Here is a 12,331-nt window from a genome sequence, read left to right as displayed (position 1 = left end):
AAAGAGTCGGACATGACTGAAGTGATTTAGCATGCACGATAAGCTAGTGATCTTATTAAAAAGAGAAAGAGACTTGAGAGCTCTCTTTCTGTCCCCCAGGTCTGCATATAGCAGGAAGACAGCTGCCTGCAAGCCAAGAGTGCTTTCATCAGAACTCAACCATGCTCCCGTCTTGACCTTAGACTTTCCACTCTCCAGAACTGTGAGAAACAAATGTCTGTTATTTAAGCTACTCAAGTTATGGTATTTTGTTACAGTAGACCAAGCCATGACATACACCTTGAATAATCTTTATTTATTCAATTGCATATTTATATCAACATGGACTCATGGATGTCTCTGGACTAATATCCAAAACTTTACTAATTTTGCTGTTCAAATTAGTTCAACTTTAGCCCTTGGAGCCTCTTATATTCTGCTCCCCTATTTTTCTGACATTCCTCACCTTTTCTGAATACTTTCATAAACTCTCTCACTACAGGATGCTTCAGGGTCACCTTGCCCCATCTGGAATCAACTATTTTCACAAAGAGTCCTTGTTCTGTTAGTGCAGAATGATTCTTAGAAACTAGGACCTGGGAGTTGCATTATTTCAAAGTATTTCCCCAAGGCAGAGCTGCCTTTTGGTATCACAAGGAGGTTAGTTTCAGGGCCCACATAAATCAAAATCCAAGGATGCTTAATTCCCTTATTTAAAATGGCTTAGTACAGTAGGTTCTCCATATCCATCAGTTCCTAGAAACATGCAGATTTGAAGATATCTCTCTTTAGTCATTGAAAAGGGAAAGATAACTTTATAGTAACTTTGAGAATATTCACAAACCTGTGTACCAAATAACCAGGCTAATGTCACCAGCAAAAAGGCATAGTGACATCATAAACACTTTGAAATGATGCGCAGAGGACACAGTATCATTTCAGTGGTAACACTATGCAAAAATACACCACTTCATTTCTATCATGAGAACAAAAAGTCCAAATTGAGGGGCTTTCTATAAAACAGCTGAGCAGTACCCTTAAAAAGTGTCAAGTTCATGAAGGAAACAGAAAAACTGAGAAATTTACAAATTGGAGAGACTAAGGAGAAATAATAAATAAAGGCAATGTGAGGTAAAATCTTGGAACATAAAAAAAAACTATTAGAGAAAAACTGATGAAATTCAAGTAAGATCTGTAGTTTATTTAATAGTATTGTACCAAAGTTAATTTCCAAGTTTTGAAACTTTTACTATGTCTACATAGGCTGTTAATATTAGAAGTAGTGGAATTGGGAGATTTATGGAAACTGTGTCTTATTTTTGCCACTTTTAGCAAGTCTAAAATTAGTTAATATGTTTTTTTAATAAGCAATGATAATGCATCTTATTTAGATCAAACTATTTACATTAAATGATATATTTTCTCCCACAATAAAGGAATGAAACTTTTTATGTGTCATTCATTTATTAGTGTCTGTTTAATTTTTTCCTGTATTGGGAATGGATTTTCCCACTAAATCTACGTTTTTATCTTTAAAATCCTGAGGACATAATTTCTAAAGGTAACACATTCTGTGAATTCTTACAATAAGATTTTACCATGTTTTAGTCTAATTTAGATTTGAGTCAACTTGTTTTAAGCAGTTTTAGAAGTAGAATTTGCAAAAAGTTAAGAGATTAATCATATGCAGACCTTGTAAAAGAAAAGCAAAAAAAACCATGAGCATTTAAATGTCTTATTTATAAATGAATAATTAAATTGTTTATTGGGAACATTATTCTGCCAAATACTCTTCTAGAGATAATATTAAATTGTCAAATGAGGACTAAGGTATATTGCAAAAATGGACACAACTTTTTACTCCTTCCTTGATCCACATACTGTGCAATGCAACTCAAGAGCTACTCACATTATGAAGTGGAGTTTGTTACACATTCTTTGAACGTAGCCTGGTTTTGTGACTTGTTTTGACCAAAAGTACTGGAGAAGGGAATGGCTACCCACTCCAGGGGCCTAGAGAATTTCATGGACAGAGGAGCTTGGTGAGCTACAGTCCATGGGGTTCCAAGTGTTGGACATGACTGAATGACTAACACTTTCGCTTCACGAAAGTTCCAAGACACTTTGTGTGTTCCTTCTCTGCCATAAGAACAAGCCAGTGCACCTACTGAAGCGCCATCACATGGACAAGAGCCACGTTGCCTCAGTAGCGGTTCAGTTCAGGTCAGTTCAGTCACCCAGTCGTCTCCGACTCTTTGAGACCCCATGAATTGCAGCATGCCAGGCCTCCATGTCCATCACCAACTCCGGGAGTTTACTCAAACTCCTGTCCATTGAGTCAGTGATGCCATCCAACCAACTCATCCTCTGTCATACCCTTCTCCACCTACCTTCATCTTTCCCAACATCAGGGTCTTTTCAAATGAGTCAGTTCTTCACATCAAAGTATTGGAGTTTTAGCTTTAGCATCAGTCCTTTTCAATGAATGTTCAGGACTGATTTCCTTTAGGATGTACTGATAGGATCTCCATGCAGTAAAAGAGGCTCTCAAGAGTCTTCTCCGACACCACAGTTCAAAAGCATCAATTCTTCGGCTCTCAGCTTTCTTTAAGTCAAACTCTCACATCCAACTCTCACTGGAAAAACCATATCTTTGACTAGATAGACCTTTGTTGGCAAAGTAATGTCTCTGCTTTTCAATATGCTGTCTAGGCAGGTCATAACTTTTCTTCCAAGGAGCAAGCATCTTTTAATTTCATGGCTGCAGTCACCATCTGCAGTGATTTTGGAGCCCCCAAAAGTATAGTCTTTCACTGTTTCCATGGTTTCCCATGTATTTCCCATGAAGTGATGGAACCAGATGCCATGATCTTAATTTTCTGAATGTTGACCTTTAAGCCAACTTTTTCACTCTCCTCTTTCACTTTCAGCAAGAGGCTCTTTAGTTCTTCCTCACTTTCTGCCATAAGGGTGGTGTCATCTGCATATCTGAGGTTATTGATATTTCTTCCAGCAATCTTGATTAAAGCTTGTGCTTCCTCCAGCCCAGCGTTTCTCATGATGTACTCTGCATATAAGTTAAATAGGCAGAGTAACAATATAAAGCCTTGAAGTACTCCTTTCCCAATTTGGAACCAGTCTGTTGTTCCATGTCCAGTTCTAACTGTTGCTTCCTGACCTACATACAGATTTCTCAGAAGGCAGATCAGGTGGTTTGGCATTCCCATCTCTTTAAGAATTTTCCACAGTTTGTTGTCATCCACACAGTCAAAGGTTTTGGCATAGTCAATAAAGCAGAAGTAGATTTTTTTTGGAACTCTTGTTTTTTCGCTTTTCCAATGGATGCTGGCAATTTGATCTTTGGTTCTTCTGCCTTTTCTAAATCCAGCTTGAACATCTAGAAGTCATGGTTCATGTACTATGGAAGCCTGGCTTGGAGAATTTTGAATATTACTTTGCTAGTATGTGAGATGAGTGCAATTGTGTGGTAGTTTGAGCATTCTTTTGCATTGCCTTTCTTTGGGATTGGTTTGAAAACTGACCATTCCAGTCTTATGGCTACTGCTGAGTTTTCCAAATTTGCTGGGATATTGAGTGCAGCACTTTCCCAGCATTATCTTTTAGGATTTGAAATAGCTCAACTGAAATTCCATCACCTCCACTAGCTTTGTTCATACTTATGCTTCCTAAAGCCCACTTGGCTTCACATTTCAGGATGTCTGGCTCTAGGTGAATGATCACACCATCGTGATTATCTGGGTTGTGAAGAACTTTTCTGTACAGTTCTTCTGTGTATTCTTGCCACCTCTTCTTAATATTGTCTGCTTCTGTTGGGTCCATACCATTTCTGTCCTTTATTGTGCCCATCTTTGCATGAAATTTTCCCTTGGTATCTCTAATTTTCTTAAAGAGGTCTCTAGTCTTTCCCATTCCTTTGTTTTCTTCTATTTCTTTGCACTGATCACTGAGGAAAGCTTTCTTATCTCTCCTTGCTGGAGGTTACCTTAAACCAAACATCAGCCTGTTAACTACCCTAGATCAGCAGAATCACCTACCTCAAAAACTCAACTGACTGCTGACACACAGGTGAACCTGGCTGAGCTGTGGGATTGTCCGGTGTGCTTAGTCATTCAGTCATGTCTGACTCTTTGCAAATCCATGGACTGTAGCCTGCCAGGCTCCTCTGTCCATGGGGATTCTCCCGGCAAGAATATTAGAGTGGGTTGCCATGCTCTTTTCCAGGGGATCTTCCCAACCCAAGGATTGAACCCAGGGAGCTGTGGGGCTAGGCAACAGCAAAAAGTCTTTATATTTCAAGTCACTAAATTTTAGGGTAGTTATTTATGAAGCAATAGCTAACTAATTTATGAAGCAATAGCAATAGCTAACTAATTTTTCACTGTGTACACACACACAAAATTGATGTACAAAAATGTAAAATAAATTGCTCAAGTTTGCACCAAAATGAAGTGCAGAGTTACAGTTCAACATCTGTCTGATTCCAAAATGTATGTGTTACATGATACACTACTGTCTCTCACATTCTTGTAAAGGTGTTCTTATTTTCAGTATTTCTGCAAGCATACTAAGTATCTTACTTGATGTATGGCAAAACCAATACAATATTGTAAAATAATTAGCCTCTAATTAAAATAAATATTTTTTAAAAAAATTAATAAAAATAAAGACAAAAAAGAAAAATAAATAAATATCATACATGAGATTCAATTTATAAAACTATTAAATCCAATTTCAAGTGACTAATGTGTACTGAATAACCACATGCTAAATATTGTTCTGATGAAAGATCCATTTATTATACTGGACATGCTTTCATAAACATCCTACTTTCTTTTTTCACATGAAATCAAAGGTTACATGGTAATAATTATGCATCAGAATAGATGCTTTCAAAATAGGCCTCTTTCTACTTATTTGTCAAGTGGTAAATTTTTCTTTTATTATGTGTATTTAATATGGATTTTGCAGTATAAATATAATTATATAAACATTCTTGAATACATCTGAAAAATTTTTATTCTCAATTTTAAAATATACCTAGTAAATTATCAGCTAAACTTAAATATCATGATGAAAAATTTTTAGAATCTTTATTTCATCAGTCTATTAAATATGAATATATTTGGAGCCAGGTTGCAATTGATAGTTTTCTTTATTTTAACTCTCTAAACTTGATGGTTCAAGAAAGAGAGTAATAAGTAGATCTAAAGCAAATAAGAAAGAGACTGAAGTGTGACTTTAATTAAACCATAGAGTACAAGCTCCAAATGGTTAATCTTTATCATTTTGAAAAAAACTTTCCACTATTTAATAAACAGCTTGCAATGGAAAAATACTTATTATATACACTGTCACTAACCAACATTCTTTTGTGCTGGAAATATTCAAGTAAACTAAATAATAGTATTTTGGAGTGACTGAAATGAAATCCATGGACTATTTGTGGACCACATTACCACAATTAAAGAACGTCCTAACCAAAGCTACAGTTAAACTGTATTTACAATCAGTTTCAGATTTTTATTCAAAATCATTGAATTAAAGTTGTGGCCAAGTATTGTTAATATATGTTTTTCCTTGAGATGCATAACATACATTAATACACTAAGCGTAGTACAAATATGCTGTCATTTAAACACAAATACAAATATAATACAAATATGTTTATTTTCATCAGTAGGCTCTTGGATTATTTCTTAAATTCATTAAGAATTGGGAATGAAGAATCATTTGAAGAATTAAGCAACATTTTTAATAGACTATATGATCAATCTTTGGTCCTCTTATGGATTGATTTTAATTTGCATTTGTAAAATTGGAAGTAATTGCTGAAACAAAGTCAAATCAAATTCTTAATTTTTAAAAAATCTTCTAGCATATAATAAATAAAGTTTCATATAAAAACTATTTCCTGAAAAATTTTGCCACTGCAGGTGCACCAGGTATGGTGAACAGCCAGAAATAATGCTAAATATATCACATATGAAATTTAATATAGGTAAATACACGAGACACTATGCATTTAATTCTACAGGTATTATTTTACATTTCAACCTCATTGATTTAATGAACTACAGTATACAACATATAATATGAACTCTAAGATATCGGTTGGGTCAAAAGTTAGGTCACATTTCCCCTACAATTATTCATTACATGAAATAATTTAATTTTTAATCAATTAAAATAAGTATTGACTTATTTTTGTCTTCCTTTCTATTATTCTAATAAAATTATCTGAATATAATTTTTTAAAAGAAATATAGCTTGAACATCTGACATAAGGACTGAGGCAAAGTCAATGAAATATGAGTTACTAGCAAATATAGCTTTACTCATTCATATATTCAGAGTGAACCCCTTCTATTAAATGGTTCTTTTGAAGCATTGTTTTCACAGGAAGATAGTAAGAGGTGATCCTATGATACTTCAATAATCCACTTAGAGATTAAAATATGTATACCAACAACACTACTGTGATAGGTGGTTTTATTAAAGATGCATCTAGAAAATCATGTTTTGTTGATAGTGGACTGGTTGGTAAGACAAGTGAAAATATTTTATACAGAAATTTTTATCAAAACACTTTCAATATTGATATTGAAAAAAAATCGTTATCATAATACCATATTTCATCCAGTCTATGACATCATTGATTCTCGTATGCATCACAAGACATTCAAAAAGTGAAGAGGTCAATGGAAGTTGTAAGGTACCATCACCTGGAAGATGCACCCTTATTTCAGGGATATTAAAATATAGAAATATGCATATTAGAAGCATTAAGTACCTTATCAATGTGTTTTAATGTCCAAATATGTTGGGATATTTTGAAAGCAAACACAATGACTGGATTATCATGTATAAACCATTAGTCTCTAATTTCAAATAGTTTTATAAATAATCCTGCAGCAGGATGATGAGAGATTAATGATGTCATACTACAAGGAAGCCCCAGGGAATAAGTATAAGAGAGAAATATCAATACATAATTCTAAACACGTGCTGATTATGAAGCAAACCATTGCCAATGATTAATCTTGTCATATTTTATTGTGTCTAAATATTTTCTATCCTGGGCCTCATAGTTAGGAACATCAGTAGTCATTAAGTTTCAAAAAATTAACAAGGGGAAGAAAAGCTATAAAAACTTGAAAAGGAGGGGTGAGTACAATTTTATCCGTTTGCATTAAATTGTTCAAGAAGCAAATCAGATCAACATCAAAAATATCTTTTAAATGACTTGCCCTTCATATTGGTTATCAAGGATTCCAATGAACCATTTAACTATTGCAGCCTTAGGGCATCCATGTATTGACAATTTACAGTTTTCTTCACCTAATTTGTTCTGCTATTCCTAAGGAGGAAAAAAAAAAAAACTCAGTTACCTTAGCAACTGCAAGGTTACATTTTATCTTGAAGCTGCAGAGCTTTTTGGAAAAAAAAAAAGAATGGAATGTGTTGATATTCCATCCTCACTGGGTGATGGCTTCAGTAGTCAGGTTGAGAAAAACATGCAAATACCTTTATCTTCCTTCTACCCCACCCTCCATGATAGTATTTTGAATTGATTGTCTTCATTTCTTTTTTCCTTTATGAAAAATGAGGGAATCACTGATATCAAATATAAATAAAAAGAAAATCTCAGAGGGAGGTTACAGCAGTGGTAGTTCATCACAGCTGACCTTGGTTATTCCTGTGAGAAGAGAAATTGTGGACAATTGGCAATTGTTATAACAGGAAAATAAACATCCTGTCAAGTGTCAATGGCTGGAAAGTCCATTTCCAGCCCTAATAGAAGACTGATGTAAGCCTGTCTGCAGAAGAATAGATTTCGCAGAAAGTACTCACTTAAAAACACATTTTAACCATTTAATTCGAAAATCACTCTAAGGCTGTGGTTCTTGCAGCTTCCATACTGGAGGCTACATAGTAAAGGGCACCTGTCAGATCTTAGCATGTGACTTGCAATGCCTGCGGTATGGCTGACTTTAAAAATCAACTCAGGAATAAGGGAAATGGACAGGAGATGAAATATAAGAAAGCATATTAGGTCTCTTTTCCTTAAAATGACTGAAACCCAAATTGAAGTGAGTTGACAATAAAAAGGAATATAAACTCTTATGACCTTGGCTCCCCCAAATTCCCAGCTTCATCTGCTCCAGGCTGAGAGCTGGCCCTCTTCCTCTGCCTGGGCTCCCTCTCCCTGCACAGTGAACTTGGAGCTTTCTCTAGGCAGTGAGCTGGGCAATCTGACCCGTCACCTCTTTCGTTTGCTATCTATTGGGACTCAGTTTTCTTCATTGCCTAATGCCCAATGTCTTGAGTGCTGTTGCTTAGCAGGAGGGTAGTTCCAGTCCCTGATATTCTAACCTAACTAGAAGGGCAAGTACTTTCTCTCCTGCAACATTTAATTCCACAAGGATCACTGATTGCCCCTACGTGTGCTCTATCCTCCCAAATGGACAGTCACCATGTCCAAGCCAAGGGGAAAACACGATTAGAAAGACTGAGTCACATACCCAACCTATGGATCTATTTGATCTCTTGCTAGTTTCATGGGAAAAGTAAAACTGCCAGTGACCAAAACTAACAGCTATCACAATTCACCTGAGAAAACATGCTTTTACTTTTTAAAAAATGGCATTGGTAGGGATGTCAATTCCATTCTAAACTTACTTGTGGTTTATTGTCTCAAGCATTTCTGGAACATATGCTGTATGCCTAGTGATGGCAAGGGAAACACAGAGGTGAATAAGATGCAAATGTGGCCCTGACCACATACATTTTGAGTGTTTCTTTTACAAGCATTTCCAGTTTTGTAGACACCTTTACAGGGTCTCCATCCTCTGCCCTGAACAATGATTCTGGAAAATATTTGGCTTAGAAGGATGTATTACTGAGTTGGGACCCATCATTCAGATGTCTCATTTTATTTTACTAAACTTTTTATTTTGTATTGGAGTATAGTCATTTAACAATATTATGATAGTTTCAGTTGGACAGCAAACAGACTCAGCCATACACATACATCTATCCATTCTCCTCCAAACTTCCCTTCCATCCAGGCTGCCACATAACATTGAGTGGAATTCCCTGGGCTATACAGTAGGTCCTTGCTGGTTATCCATTTTAAATATAGCAGTGTGTACATGTCAGTCCCAAACTCCCTAACTATCCCTTCCCCCAGCAATCAAAAGTTTGTTCTCTAAGTCTGTGGGTCTGTCTCTATTTTGTAAAAAAGTTCAGTTGTATCATATCTTTTTAGATTCCACAAATAAGGGATGTCATATGATTTTTCTGATTCTCTGTCTGACTTTACTCAGTACATGACAAGCTCTATGGGAATGTAAATGAGCGCAGTCACTGCTGAGGACAATATCTGTGCATGTTGAGTCACACAGTCTTGTCCAACTCTGCGACCCTTTTTGGACTGTAGCCACCCCCAGGCTCCTTTGTCCACAGAGTTCTCCAGGCAAGGATACTAGAGTAGGTTGCCTTTTACCTCCTCCAGGCGATCTTCCCAACCCAGGGACTGAACCTGTGTCTCCTGCATTGCAGGCAGATTCTTTACCCCTGAGCTATCAGGGAAGCACCAGAGGGCAGTGTGGCAGTTCCTTAAAAAAACTAAAAATAGGACTACCGTATGACCTTGCAATCTCATTCCTGGCATACATCTTTTGAAAAACATGCTCCAAAAGGATATATACACTCCAATGTTCACTGTAGCACTGTTTACAATAGCCAAGCCATGGAAGCAAGCTGAATGTCCACTGACAGAGAAATGGACTAAGATGTGTCACATATATACAATGGAATATTACTCAGCCATTAAAGTGAATGAAATAATACCATTTGCCACAACATGGATGACCTACAGATGTTTCATTTTAAACATGAAAAAACAAAACAAGGGGAGGGTCTAGCTACATGTCAAAAGTCAAGTGGCTGTTAGGTAGCATACTTGATATAGTTAAAGTGTTAAATGGTGTTTAATGTAGTGTGAATTGAGGCTTCTCATACACTATCCATTGCTCTCTTCACCATAACAAAGAGTGTCATCTTTCCTGGACTGCAGAGCTAGATATTAACTCTCCCCTTCAAATGAGCAATTTTATTTCTTGCTGTTTTTAAATCAAATAAATTACCCCATCCTTCACTGAATAAAACTCATTTGCTATTCCCTTATCTTTACTGCTTATCCTTCAGTCCCCACCTCAAAGCCAGGGAATGCCTTTTTTCTTTTCTTCAGTTCACTCATTAGGCCTACATTTAATAAACTGGCAAGATTTCATAAAATAATATTGGGTAGGGAAAAAATTTTTAACAAATCTCTATAAAAATGATCAAATATTATTTTTAAAATATGCTATAAACTTGTGCAAAGACCATAAAATAATGTCAAAATATAATAGGTGGAAAAAGTCTGAGTTGCCATCATATAGGTGACTTTTACTTTAGTCTAAATGTCTTTTTGTATTTTCTAAAGTTTTGACAATTAACATGTTTTATATATAAATTTGGGCTTCCCTTGTGGCTCAGTTGGTAAAGAATCTGCTTGCAATGCAAAATATTATGGAAATATATAAATTTCCATATATAAATATATAAATTTATTCTTAAAACTAACCTCTAAAAATCTACTTCTTGATGAAAATCATCCCTGATTAGCCCAATTTAGTAAGAGGTTATTATTTTGTTTGCATATTACCTACTGCAATGCAAACATTATGATACATTCTGCATGTGATGATTATTTCTACCTGATATTTGAAGACAGAAAACATGTTTTTATCTTTTTTAATCTTCTAACAATTAACTTGTTAAACATAATTAAATGATTTCTGAAATTATGCATTTATTGCTTGTGAATTTTGAAAAAGATTCAAATAATAAAGACATGACATGTTTTGAGTTTATACTATGTGCTAGGTTCTATTCTAGGTAGTTTAATAAATTCTATCTCATTTAATTCTCAGAATTATCCTTCAACAATTTTCACTTTATACACAAGGAAACTCAAAAGTATGGAGAGATCAATTCCCTAAGGTTTCACAGCTAGGAATAGGTAGAACCAGTCTTTGAAACAACTAGGTGACCACATAGTTTGTGCTCTGAACCACCATATAATACAAAGATTTCATGCTTCAACAATAGTAAATCTCCATGGGACAAGGATGCAGTGTAGAAAGAAGATTTTTATACAGGTTGTTTACTATCCATTTAGTAATAGGAATAATATAAGTACCTGCCTCAAAGCAATGTTTTAATAATTAAAATAAATATATGCTCATGACTTAGCACAAGTGCCTGGTATATACACAGTGTTGTATAAATGCTAATATTAATATTAATGCATGAATGTAATACTGTGAACTCAGACAAGAATAGTAATAAGTTTAAGCAGTCTTTTTTTTTTTTTTTTTGGACTAAGTGTGAACTAAAAAGATGCCTCCACTATGAAAATCTGTTTACTATATGCTTTTTTGGAAGAGCTTTAGTATATCATTAAAGTTGTTGTAGACATTTCTTTTTGAGACTTCTCTTTTCTTGAAAACCAAAGGCTTCAGTTTACATTTTTATTTTGAAATTAATGGATACTGCCATAGGATTATGAAGTGGTTATCACAATCAAACCAGAAACATATCAATCTTTAGTTTTCACTCGAACAAATAAATAAAAATATTAAAAAGTCAGGTTAAAATCTTGTCTGTCTTATCAAATAGGTCAAATTGCAACAAAGGAGTAAAATAAGTACAGGTGATTTTGTTAAACTCCAGACCCTAATATTTATAAAAACAAGGAGTTACTTTTCGATAAGATCTTACTAGAATTTCCTCCTCCATTTCTCTTTCCTTCAGTTCTTTAGCTATACGTGTATAAGTATCTTCAAATTCAGCCTACCTTGAAAATAATTTTCTAAGGCTTAGTGAAAAAAAGACTAATTTCTATAGCCACCTGCCTTTTTCTACAGCCACAGTTGATTGATGGCTCACAAAGCCTTTTTATACAGCGCTGACATTTTAAAGATACTGGCCAGTCTGAACTTTCCATCTGGCGTGTCTGATTTCCTTTGTCCCACTTTCCGCAGTGACTTATTCTGTCCTTGAGCTTTAAAACTACTTTGATTTAATTCATGCCTGGGGGTCAGGGGAAGTTTATTTAAACAAGAAATGAGTGTAATGCCTGAAATGGTGCATGATGATGGTGAAGCAAATCCCTGACTCCCTGGCATTTATTTGTGTAACAAGTCCACCATCAGGTGCAATCAGAGAGATATTATAGAAACTTCCATGCACTTACATAAAACTACCAAGAGAAGTGGGCAAC

At 35.1% G+C, this 12,331-nt stretch overlaps 1 protein-coding gene across 9 annotated transcripts in view; it reads right to left on the bottom strand.

Moving 5' to 3' along the window:
* Nucleotides 1-12,331, bottom strand: part of NAALADL2 (N-acetylated alpha-linked acidic dipeptidase like 2) — a 1,274,580-nt gene that overhangs the window by 1,063,493 nt on the left and 198,756 nt on the right. The window lies entirely within an intron of this gene.

The sequence above is a fragment of the Bos grunniens genome, chromosome 1 (assembly GCF_055505025.1).
Source record: "Bos grunniens cultivar Pamir isolate PY7600 chromosome 1, Bosgru_T2T1.0, whole genome shotgun sequence".
NCBI lineage: Eukaryota > Metazoa > Chordata > Mammalia > Artiodactyla > Bovidae > Bos > Bos grunniens.
The sequence above is the reverse complement of the archived record's forward strand: the minus strand, read 5'-3'. Positions and strand labels throughout refer to the sequence as shown.